Here is a 13,219-nt window from a genome sequence, read left to right as displayed (position 1 = left end):
TTGATATTTTGCTCTGAACTTTGCGTCAGACTTATAACTAACTCTTACTTCATTCCCTTGTTGGTGCATAGTTCTTAGAATCGGCAGTCTCTTTATTAATTATAGGTTCACAGGGCATTGAAATATCCGATACCGTGGTAGCTGGTTAGTTCCTTAGTCATTAGCCCAGGCCCAAATCACAAGTTGTATTTATGATACTTTTTATTTGTTCTTGAAGCCAAAGTGCCAATACCTTTTGAGAACACAAGGGTCACCCCATGTGTGTCCAAACCAGTACACTGAATTTCAGAAAAATACATTTTATGCACATTACCTTGAATTCGAACTGTCATGAAAGCCAAGAAAACAGTGTTCATCCATGGGAATGTGTAATGAATGAGTTACTATTCTTTAGGAAAACTCCTCGAAGCAAAAACCAAACTTTTTTTTTTTACCTCCCCTCCCCACCCACCAAAAATAAATAGAACAAAGCCAACATTTTGACTCTTCTTTTATATATGACACAGACTGCTAAAAGACGATTTCAAGGTTCAAATTAAGATTTTTCTTATGCTGCCTTTAGCAGTTTAGGACTTCTGCTTTTAAAGCTTGCAGCCTACTATGGGAAATCAGAAACATACTTCCTGTTGCCAAGGTCAGTATGTATAAATACATACCACTGTAAAATATGTCGGATAGATGACACGATGATAGACACGGTACAGATACTACATTTCTATTTGTTTTAAAATTATTATGGAAAGTATTTAAAGTTTTAACTGTTTAATTTATCTGTAAGGTTTTTAAAACAGTATTTCTCTAGGATACATTATTATTCTTACCCAGAAAGATCATAAGGATGATGCAAAATATAACAAAAATAGCTCTGAGGGCAGCAAGTATCTCCTCACACTTTAATCAATTAGGGATTTTCATTAAAATCAACACAAGGAACCCGTAATAGCATCCAGTTAGAGAGTGGCCCAGATCTGTTAAAAGTTGGGTTGGCTGACTTTGGGAAAGTACATTTCTCAGGTATCAGCTGGGATCTAGACTTCCACAACTCATATTTCATATTCATACCTTGCATAACTTCCTTCCAGAAATGATCTACTGGCCAGACTCAAGTTCTTCCATGAAGATTTTCGTTAGTAGTATACTCAGGATAGACTCTAAGTGTTATAAATCTTCATATTATTCAAATAATAATATGGTATAAATTGAATAAAAGTTGTTAAATGAGAAGGAAAATCCCCAAACAAAACATGAACATAAAATATTTTTTAAAAGGAAGGCATAAAAACACACTATAAGGTACGCCTGAGTGGCTCAGTCGTTTAAGCGTCTGACTCTTGGTTTTGGCTCAGGTCATGATCTCAGGGTCATGAGATCGAGCTCCGGGACAAGCTCTGTGCTGGGAGTGGAGCCTGCTTAAGATTCTCTCTCTCCTTCTCCCTCTGCCCCTCCCCCATCTCTTTCTCTCTCCCTCTATCACTCTCCCCGCCCCTAAAAAAACAAAAACTATAGCAGAATTAAGGCCAAACAGCTTTTATCAAAGTAAATGTAAATATGATGAAATAACATATTTTTTTTAAATCTTTGTATTTAAAATATACATATTAGAAACAAATACCAATAGAAGACTTTTAAGTACATCCATTCATAAACTATGCAGCCATCAAAATGATATAAGAATTACACACGTGCAAAAGCTTGTGTGCACATATAAAAATCCTCTGTTTTCTCTGTGGAGTGGAACTGACGGTTGAGAAAAGAGACACTTAACTGTTTTGCCCTCATGCCAACCACCTCAAACATTTTAGTTCCTATTTCCCTTACATGGGGGAGCAAGAGACTACTAATTATAGTGTCCTAGACATAGATATATTTACGCACACATATATGTATATGTTCTGAGAATTTTAAGTAGAAGAAACCTACATTGTTCTGCATTTTGACTTCTTTTTTAATGTTTCTCATGTTTGGTTTACCATCTTCTATCTCTTCTTACATAGTTTTTTCTTGACCCATCTGAGAGTACGTCGTAGACTTACCTTTTCACCTTTAATGTTAGAGATGTACTTCATGAAAACAGGCCCACTAAGTACAGCTGTCCAATTCAGGCATTTAACAGTGATAGAATACTTTCATCCACAGCCCCTGTTCCAATCTCAGTTGTTGTTCCACTGGTAATTGTTTTTTTCAGCTACAGAATCTAGTCCAGGATCGTATGTTGGATTCTCATGACTCTGTCATCTAGAACGGTCCTTAAGCCTTTGTCTTTGTGGTATTGATGGATCGAAGAGTACAGGACAGCTAAAATACAGATTTTCCTTCAGTGTGAATTTTTGTGATGTTTCCTTGTGGTTAGATTTGGCTTATGCAGTGTGAGCTAAAATGCTGGGAGTGACGTGGCCTCCCAGTGTCACATCCAGACTCCACAGTATCCCTTTGCCCCATATCGATATCCATTTTGCTCAGTTGGGTAAGATGTCATCCAATTTCTCCACTGGATAGTTACTATTTTTCTTTTTGCAATTAGTAGGTAATTTGTGAGGAGAAACTTTCGAGACCTTGTTGATATTCTATTCCTCATACACCTGCCCCTTGTAGATTTAGCCTCCTTTGATGATTCTTACCTGAAAATGTTTTTACAGTGATGTTTACAAAACTGTGATTTTCTAACTACATCATTCTTTCTGTATGACCTAGTTGTCATCTGACACTAAGGGAGAGAGTTCCCTTTATCAGCATAGGTACCTGTATAGAATAAATGCTTTTTTTCTGACCATTGGAGTGTTAGTTACAGATACGATGCCCTTTTACCACAAATACTTAGGTGTATATTGTAAGAACCAGGATATTTTCTTACATAACCAAGCACAATTATCAAAATTAACATCAATACAATATTATCACCTAATCTTTTCCATATTTCACTAGTTGTCCCAGTAATGGCCTTTGTTAAAAAAAAAAAATAAGTCCAGGGTCCAAATCAGGATAACACAGTACATTTAGTTGCCATGTCTCTAGTCTCCCTTTAGTCTAGAACAATTCTTCAATCAGTCTTTCACAAATGTCAAGGTCATGAAACACATAGGTCAATTATTTTACAAATTCTCCCTTAACCTGAGTATTTCTGATATTTCTTCACAATTAGTTTGAGCTCGCGCATTGTTGGCGGGAATATCACAGAAGTGATGCTACATCCTTTTCAGCACATCTTATCATGGTGTCAGTTGTCCCATTACCAGGAGTTAATTTCAATCACTGGTTTTAGGTGGTGTCTGCTAGATTTCTCCACTATAAATATTTTTTTCCATTAAGCATTTTGTAGGGAGAAACTTCGAGACCGTATATATTGTTTCTCAGCAAACTTTCACACACTAATTTTAGCATCCAATGATGTTTCTTGGCTGAATTAATTGTTACCCTGAGAGTTGCCAAATGGCTTTCCAACTCTCTCATTCCTTTTACATTTATTAGTTGGCATTCTGCTGTGAGGAAAAGCTTCCTCTTTCCAACTTAGCATGAATTCATGGATTGCTATTTTACTCAGGTCTGTTACTCTCATTTGTTTTGATGTCAAGTTGTCCCAGATTTGGCCAGTGGGACCTTTCAAGGTGGCTCCTGGGTCTTTCAGACACGTTCTCATCCTTTCTTGAAGAATTCCTTACTTTGTAGCACAGAGGTTTCAAGTTTATCCTATATTTTTTTCCTACCCAGCCCTGGAGGCAGCCATTTCTCCAACAATCCCTAGTTTCTCTTAGTGTTTGGATACTAAGGTCTGGTCCCTGCTGGATTGCCATTGGGTCTAGGCCCCTTCAACAGAAAGAGCTAAGAAACACAGGTACTAGAAACGGTAAGTTTTACTAAAACCTCCAACTCCAATTCAGCCCCACCGGTTCTTCCTTGTCTTCACCCATTCCGTACTTGTATCTTCTTCCTCAGTGAGAAACCCTGGCTCCCAACGTCATCCATAGAGTCACTCATTTGCAGAACTCTGAATCTTTTTTTATATTGGCCATGTATTTTGCAATTAAAAATAATTTTTTAGGTAAGCCCACAGAAAAATTACACGTGAAGTTTCATCAGTCTGGTATTACAGAAGAAAAAAAAGGGTTGGAAACATGTGCCTACGCTGCCTCCCAGATAAATTTGGCAAATGAGCAAATGGTACTAAATAAATTTTTTTCAATTCAGCTAACATTTATCGAGCCTCTACTCTGTCCTCTCTGTTTGTCCCTAGTCAGACTGCTGTTACTGGTTCCAAAATGTTTTCTCGTAAGCGAGAACTTGATAAGCGACCCATCAAATTAATGTGAAATTGTAAGGTGTTAACAATAGGAACAAGGAAAATATTGACAGAACAGTGACTAAAGAGGGGGGCTGGTTCAAAAGCAACAATCCTAGCAAAGTAGAAAGTAGACTAAGGTGTAGGTACCAGGAGAATGGAAGTGAAGGGACAGATTAGAAAGACCTAATGAAGATTTTTCAGGACTCCGCTAAATGGGGGAGTGAGGAGGTGAGTCACAGCAGGTCTCATTTAGATGTAGTAACAGTAGGTCTCTCCACCAGATGGCAATAGTGTCCTTGGTTTTTAATTTTCCATCATGCTAATAGATTTGTAGTTTTAGCAACTTAAAGATCAAACATATGGATTTGAGTTTCCAACAACGTTGTAAAGAATTAATACAGTATGGTACCAGCACAAAGACCGAAACAAAGAGACCAGGAGTAGATGAATCCCTGTATGGGAAGTTGGCATTGTAAATCAGTGGGGAAATGCTTCAGTAAATTCAAACTGGATCCCTACACCCAGAAGTCAAATCCAGAAAAAGTACGCTTATCATGATGAGCACTGAGTACAGAATTGTTGAATCACTGTATTATACACCTGAAACTAACATAACACTGTTAACTATACTCGAATTAAAATAAAAAACTTAATTAAAAAAAAAAGTCAAATCCAGAACTTAGATGTAAAAGGAAGTCCTGAGCTGCCTGTTATCCAATATTGGAAAATAGTTTCTAAATTTTGTCCAGTCTTCTAGTTGTTTAGAGCAGGAAGGTAAATCTGGTCCCCACTAATCATGGTCATAAGTGGAAGTCAAATATAGTTTTTTAGAGTTTTCTTCTTCCTACAGAGTTTCTTTTTCCAGTTGCTTTTGTTGTTTGCTTTAAGTAGGCTCTATAGAGCCCAATGAGGGGCTTGAACTCACAACCCTGACATCAAGACCTGAGCTGAGATCAAGAGTCAGACACAACCAACTGAGCCACCCAGGCACCCCTTTATCCAGTTGCTTTTACCTGTTTGTTTACATCCCCATCTTCCTTACTAGAAGTCCTCCTCGGTTGTCTGGCCATTGTTTTTGTTTTCTGCTCTTGTGATAGAGTAGGAAACTTTTGGAAGCATTGCTTGTGTTGATGGGCAAGTTTCATGTAGGGCATGAATTTCATGAATTTCATGTAGGACAGAGTTTATCAACAGTGACACCACTGACATTTTGCACTGGGTAATTCTTTGTTGTGGGAGGCTTTATTGGGCGCTGTAGGGTACTTAGCAACATCCCTGATAGCACCCCCGCCATCACGTTTGGGACAAAACTATTTCCAGACATTTCCATGTGTCTCTAGTTGAGAATCACAAATGTAGGATGACCTAGTTAGGTTGTTTGTGAGGGGACTCTTAAAGTCAGTATCTGTAGATATTTCCTCTTGAGATGGTCATATTCTCCACAGAATTGTCCTTCAATTTCTCTGGCCTGAAGGATAAAGTGGAGGAAGACAGCAGGGAGGCTTCAGTACACATGCATTCACTTATTCTCCTGTTTGAAACACTTCACACCCACCCTCAGCGGTGCCTGGTGCTCCTTCATTTAGAAACCATCTGTTTTCCCTCTCTGGAACCTAAACCTTGAGACTTTGGCCAGCGTGTGGGAGGAGCAATCAGCCAGTGATATGGAGCGGGGGAAGGGGGGGGGGGTTCTGAGACTCGTCCTGATCCTCAGCCTTCATCCAACCAGTCTTCCTTAATTCAACATGCCAAGTCACACCCCTTTCACAGGTGCCATTGATCCTTACGTCTTTTGAGGATTCTGGAGTGTATATTGAATTTCCTCTTACCTTTACTTAATGCCAGTTGACAGTTTGGTCCTTCAAGTCTGCCATTTGTCTGCTTTCATTACCATTTGTCTGCTTTCTACCTTCTAAAATTTAATTCCTTTGGTATCCTCTTTCACTCTTTATCCTTGGGATTTATGCCACCCCCCAAAATACCATTAATGTAGTTTTACATGGGAAGGTTGAAACGATAAAAATTAGATGTGTGTTTCATTCTGTCATCCTCATCCAAAAGCTTCAATTCCATATACTTCTGATAGTTTTGTCATGTTTCTAATGGTCACCAGATGTTAACCATTACTTTGGAATGTGGCTGTCAGGTGGAAGGGGACAGATGCAGCCTCATTTCCTTCCCACCCCTTCTCTTTCTTACAGATTATATTAGATTTCTATTTTTTAGAGATAATATAATTAGATTTTGATACAGGGAGGAGATATTCTAATTAATAGGGGAAGTGGTGGGGACAAAAATAAGCAAAGTCATACAAGTGGGAATGAAGAGTGAGATTGACGGAGGATGTGGGAGATTAACCTGGCTGAAATTGAAGTTGAAGGGTATGAGATATACGGATATAATGAAGAGATCAAGTGGGACCAGATTATGAAGCCTAAAATACTGGTTTGAAGAGATCAGACCAGATCCAGAAGGCAGTAAGGAAGCACTTTAGACTCTTCATCTGAGACGTGATTGATGAAAATAGGTTTGTAAAAATTAATCTCACAGCTCTGACAACAGATGGACAAGAACAGGGAATGAATAGAGGCAAAAGAGCTTTCTAGGAGACGGGCTGAAGTCCAGATAGCAGTGATAAGTACGAGGCCATACTGGAGGGATGGGAATGGAAAGGACAGATTGAAAAGTCGTTGATAAGGAGAATTTGACTGTATTTTTTACTGGCAGCTGGTATAGAAGTTAAATAGATCACAGTCGAACCTGCAGGCTCTTACATTCATGGATGGCAGCCCTAAAATGTGTTAAATACAGCTTTAGTCGTGGCAGGAAACGTGCCTCCTAGAGCACTGTGTGCTTTGGTTACAGAGAAAAGATCCAGTGAACACAACTCAAGAAAATGGGAAGGGAGGCGATTATAAATCCAGGGTGGCCTCACAGGCATAGAAGGATTCCTGATGAACAGACAGCCCTCGTGGATCACAGAACTGGAAAGAAGCTGAACCCCTTTCTCTACCCTGTACGAAGCCCACGTGGGGCCCTTCCAGCCCCTGACCCCCATATAACCTTTCTGGCTACATCTCTGCCACCAAGGGCATCTTCCTCTGCTCTCAGTTCAAAGGCATGAAAGAGAATTAGGACCCAGCTCCCCCTTTCAAGTCAGGGCCCAAGTTGCACATACCTGAGCCGCCAGCTGTGAGAGAGGCTGGGCTGGGGACAGTGGTGACGCGGTGATGTTCGTTCAGCAGCAATGAGGAATATGGCAGGAGAGCTGACCTGCCCAAATGAAACAATTGTTTTAATGAATCTGCATTGGAAGGGAAGCTGGAACTTTGGGTGTCTAACCTTACCTTCTGAAGGTGCGGTCAGATCCAGAATCCGCTTGCCCCCTCGCAGAGCGGCCGCAGGAGGCAGAAGTGTGAAGCCTGTGGGGTTGGCGGAGCTTGCTCCGTCTGTGTGAGTGGTTTGCGCCTCAGACTAGCAGCTCTCCCCGAATCCAGCCCCAGGGCTGCTGCCTACGAGTCATCTGGCCTTTCTGACGGCACCAGACAGTCCTCCTCCAGGCCTCCTTATGTCGTGTTTATCGGTAAAGGGCACAGTTGGCCGGCCTCACCCCACATCCCCACAGGAATCGGTCTGCTGTGCAGCTCCACGGAACTTCTGGTTTCCCAAATGAACTCACCATTTTCCGACATCTCTGCGTTGTTCAAGATGAAAGGTCAGCAAACCGTGGCCCACTGGCCGGTCACCTATTTTTGCATAGAAAGTTTGATTGGAACACAGCCATAGCCGTTCACTAACAGATTGTCTGTGGTCGCTTTTATGCACAATGGCAGAGTGGGAAGCCTAAAATATTTACTGTCTGTCCCTTTAAGAAAAAGTCTGCTGACCCCTGTTCTAGATAGCTCTAGAAATGATGGGCATTTTTTTGGAAAACCTCGGGTTGATGTAAAAGATTAGTGGCTACACAGTAATCAGACCATGCTTTCCCAGGCCATTTCTACTGTTTCTTAATTCTATATAATCGCTTTGTGGACTACATTTCGGGCCCGAAGTCACTCAGACATCTCTAAAGATTATCTTACTGGCATAAGCAAAAGCACACATTACTGCACATTTATGAACTAAACAATTAAGTAATTTGATCTAGATCATTGTTTAGAGTTTGACACACACGCCTTTAGCCTGTTCTGGTTATTTACCCAAGGATTATATTTTCTTGCAACATTCACTCAGAAGTAATGCTATGTAATTCTTTCCCGTGTGATCTGGAATGTCGGGGTCTTTCTCCAAAGGCAGTCTTTTCATCTGTTACCATAACATGGAGTTAGCCTTTCCATGACGTGTGGTTGAGGTTCCTCACACAGGATATTAATTTTCACTCTTCACAGCTGGAGAAACAGACTGCTATTTCATGAGTTAGTGGGCCAGAGAGCCTCCTACCTTCTCACACTGTCCTCCTTTTGTAAATTAAATGTTCACCTGGTATCTTTATGAATCATTCGCAACAAAGCTGCGTGTTCAAGGAGCCGGCTCTGAGCGTACTTCGCTCAGCAGCCCCCTCGGAACAAGCGAGCTCCCGCCAGGCGGTCAGGGGAAAAACGCGCCGCTGCAAAGGCGCCCATGGTCACTCTGGTGCCTCCCCCATGGTTTGCCAACGAACTCTCCTCGGCCTGAAATAGGGGATCGTTGGAGTCCGCGGCCACGCTCTCTCCCAGAGGAGAGGCGGGGAGCGTTTGCTGCTTTCGCACCGGGAAGGCACCGCCAGCCCCCCCCCCCCGTGCTCCTCCCCGAGGCTCCTGATTCAAACAGCGCAGTTGAGAAACAGGGAAACAGAATCTTCCTGCCTACTCATGCAGCAGTGAGCTCTTTTGGATGCGAAAAATGTGTGTTCATAATTATGAAATTTGAAATGTATAGCCATCACTGCTTCCAGAAATTTGGGGCTGTGTCTGAGCCAGATCAGTGGCTCCCCTGGCCGCCTCGGGTGTAGGCGAGGAAGCGGCATCCAGCCCCCCACCCCCGGCCCAGCCCGACCTGTCACAGCTCACCCTGCCCCCAGAGCCCTGGGGCTCCTCTCGAGTTCTATCTTGCCGCCCTACTCAGAAGCCTCCTCTGACACCTCAGCAAGAGACCACCCCTTCGCCCCTTGGCTTGTCTTTCCCTGGGCAACTTCCTCCCAACTAAACTATGAGATCCTAAAGTTTGGAGGCTAGGTCTTTTTTTGTTCAATAAGAGACTTAGATAAATTCACCAAGACCAAAATAGGATGACTTGTTCCCCAGCATGCAGCTCAGCGTAGGAAGTCAATGGTATTGAGTGAATGAAGGGACTTCAGATCTGCCTGGAGCAGGAGCACTGGAGTTAGAGGCAGCTGCTTTTCCAACAGCTCCAGAGGCAGGAAAGTTCTAGATAGGGCTGAATGAGAGAGCCCCAAGGCGTGCAGCTGCTGCTCCTTTCTTCCTAGCCTACCCTTCCTCTCCCAAAATCCCAGTCTGACTGGCCGAAAGGCCTCCATGTGCCACTGTGGAGCTCATCATCCACCCCATCTTTAAAGGAGAGCCCTTTATATTTTCAGTGCCATGTCTAAAAATCACTTAGTTCTGGGTGCCACACTGCAGAAAATGTGAAGAGCCTATAGAAAAACTGCTTTGGTGCTGGAGGTCTTATTTTAATTTTTCTCTCAAAGTTCACTTTTTGCTCAGTATCTGATTTCATTTGGGGCTGACTTCCTCTCTTGCAGGTCCTGGACCCATGAAAGTTATATTAATTTATTTATGTGGCAGCATAATATCAGCGGATCCCTTTCCCCTGCGTTTACTCTCCTTCCTTCCTCTCCTTCAGACCGCTGGCCTAGTTCAAGGTTCTTATCTCAGAGGGGGGATGTGACAGCAAGAGGCAGAGAAAGAAGAGTGTCTTACTGGCTTTTGGTTCCAGAAACTGCCCTTAGGAGAAAGTAGAAGAAAAAAACCTAGCAGCATAGACAAAATATTTGGAAGAAAAGCTATCAAGAATAGAAAAGCATTCCCTGTGCCGGGGAGCGGGGGGAGGATGCGGTAAATTCCTGGGCAAATACCATGAGCAAAGACGTCAATGCTCAGTCCTGCGTGTTACTCCACAGGCTCACCTAGGGAAAGTGGCGCAATCCCAGATGTTTTTATGGGGTCTGGGAATAGAGAGGACATGTTCCTTGTATCCTCAGCAGAGCCTCAGGAAGGTTGCAAGACTTCAGAAAAGATGGGATGCCCAGGTGGCTCAGTCGGTTAAGCGTCCGCCTTCAACTCAGGTCATGATCCCAGGGTCCTGGTTTCGAGTCCCACATCGGGCTCCTTGCTCAGCGAGGAGCCTGCTTCTGCCCGTCTGCCACTCCCCTGCTTGTGCTCTCTCTCTCCTGACGAACAAATAAATAAAATCTTAAAAAAAAAAAAACACTTCAGAAAAGAAATGGTTATGTGGTGGGTGCCCACTGAAGGAGCCCTTCACAGGCTTGCAAAGTCTTCAAGGCCACAAGGAAGCACGTCTCCTCGTGCCCAAGAGGACACTGGAGAATGCAGGGTGCTCTCGGACCTGAAGAGGTCATGAAACAGTATGGTTCAACAGATACTGTGTGGAAGGACCCGGTTCCTTACTCCCTCCACTGCCCCCTCTCCCCAACACCACTGCATACCTTGGCACTTCATAAGGCCCTCCCAGAAACTAGACACAATCCCAGGAAAAGAAGAGATGAAAATCTACAAACTCACTCAGATTAAATTTCTGATAATGCAAAGAGATGGCAGCTAGAAATAAAAATTAGCTTATATTTCTTATTATAAATTTGTGGTCTAAGAAATGTACCCACCGTTTATACCTTATACTCCCAGATGACATTTCTCAGAGAGAAGCAGTGCTCAACTAACCATTTAAATGTCTTCCTAACAGGTTTTAAGGTTTTAGAAACCAAACTGAGAATATATTGTCCACATATGCCTTGAAAGTGAAGTCAATAACTGGAGGAAAGGGTCTCTCCTACTGGTAAGGTGTCCATATTCTCTGAACCAGGATTGAGTCAAGTGATCTGCCGAGTGTGAAGGCTGTATTTCAACACGAAGAAAAATTTTTTTCTTAAAGTTAAACGTGAAACTAATGCTCATTTTAGTGTCAGTTGATTAAGGAACTACATAACAAAAGGCTAAGGTCTATTTAGTAACATTGTAAGTTAATTTCTTCTATTCATTACAACACTGATGCATGTTTGAGACACAATCCATGTGGAGGAGCACATTTCTCATTCAGTCTCCGGCAGGAACATGCGCACGGGTGTGTCCAGCCCTCAAGATAGGCCCACAGCTTCCAGGGGTCTGAGGGCCACAGGTTGGGACCTGCTGAGCCAATGAATTTGAAACCGGTCTTTTTTGGAAAACCCAATATGTATGATGGCAGCGTCTTGCAGAAATACCTCTTTGAGTATTCCAGTCTGTGGGCTCTGGCAGAAATAATAGTTTGCTGCAAAACACATCACTCTTTTTTATTTGCAAAGTCTTCGTACCGGCTGAGTCACAGCTTGCTTTTCACTTCTCGTAACACCTTGCAACATCGCAAAATATTTGCTGGCGTTTGTGAAGGGCGGCTGCAGAATTAGTAAACTGAAAGGAGGCCTGCCTTTCCTCCCACCCTGTCAGCACCTTCTGTTCTAGCAGACCGAAAGGCAGCTTGAGAACTCTGATTGCTTCTCCAGATTAGGACAACTCTTGGCACCATAGCCCAGAGCAAGAATGGAAGCAAGGGAAACATTAGGGAATTTGCAGGTGCCAGTACATAGGATTGTCGCTTTACAGAATCGAACTTATAAAATGATTCTGTGAAGGTGAACTGCTATGGTAACCAGCCTTCTCAACTTTTATATCTGTAAATAAAGACAGCGTGGGCCATTTCTATCTGGGGGTATATAATCTGAGTTTAATGAATAACTACCCATGCTCTAACTCCTAGTTAACTAGGCTCGTATCATGCTGAACCAGGAAGGAATCTTAGCAACTACCTGGTTCCATCTCCCAGGTTTATAGATGGGGCAGAGAGACCTAGAGACGTGGCACCACACAGCTCACGTAGGTCAGAGCAGAGCCCGTGTGGTCTCACCTAGCTGTCTCGTGCTCTTTTCTGTATACCAGGCTGCCTTTCTGAATGGACTCATCCAACTTCCACAAGTGAAGAAGAGAAATAGGGCCACAATTAAACACGGGGCATCACCACTTCTTATTGAGATGGTGAATCAAGTACTGTCGCTATGCTAGTGTCGAAGTGTCTAACTTTATCACGGTTATCACAGATTCTACATTCTGATGACTTTTTGACCCAGAATGATAGGTGGAAGGGCAGAGGGGCGGAGGGATAGGGAGTGACCTGACAAGACTTGATCCAGTATTATGGCTCCATCATATGCCATACACAGTGTAGTAATCTGCAAAGAACTAGAATGTACCAAAATTGCATTGAACGTAAGGTAAACTTCCTTTAGTGACTTTATTCAAAAAATACCTTTTAGGATTTTCCAAGGATTTGAGTAATTCTCATTGCACAAATATTTGCAAAGGTGCTTTGGGTAAGAACTTTCCTTCCAGTTAGTAAACCACCAGGCTACAGAAAATCTAGCTATCAGGAATCTCCACAGTTCTTGCAGAGAGGAACGGCAGAAGTTTAAGAATATTTAGTACCATTCTTTTAAGAGCAAATCAAAGCCCCAAACTGAAACTAAACAGCGAAATTACAGAGTGTTTTAGTTAGAGTATTACTTCATTTTAAAGGGACACATAAATACAAATACTTAGTCCCCCGAAGTCTTGAATGTGTGTGAATCATCTGGAAAGCTTGCAAAAATGCAGATTCTGGTTCATGAGGTCTGAAGCCAGACTGGAGATTCTGCATTTCCAGCAAGCTCTCGGGTGGTGTCAAACCTGCTGGTCCATG

The 13,219-nt window shown here is 42.6% G+C and overlaps 1 protein-coding gene across 1 annotated transcript in view; it reads right to left on the bottom strand.

The window, feature by feature from the left end:
* PIGF (phosphatidylinositol glycan anchor biosynthesis class F) overlaps positions 1-7,539 on the bottom strand; it is a 52,465-nt gene extending 44,926 nt beyond the window's left edge. The window contains exon 1 of the mRNA XM_008699830.2: positions 7,455-7,539. The gene's annotated coding sequence lies outside the window, so the exon portion shown is untranslated. The remainder of the gene's footprint in view (positions 1-7,454) is intronic.
* Between the last annotated feature and the right edge of the window lie 5,680 nt (positions 7,540-13,219).

This window comes from Ursus maritimus, unplaced genomic scaffold, assembly GCF_017311325.1.
Source record: "Ursus maritimus isolate PB19 unplaced genomic scaffold, ASM1731132v1 scaffold_6, whole genome shotgun sequence".
In the NCBI taxonomy this organism is placed as follows: domain Eukaryota; kingdom Metazoa; phylum Chordata; class Mammalia; order Carnivora; family Ursidae; genus Ursus; species Ursus maritimus.
The sequence above is the reverse complement of the archived record's forward strand: the minus strand, read 5'-3'. Positions and strand labels throughout refer to the sequence as shown.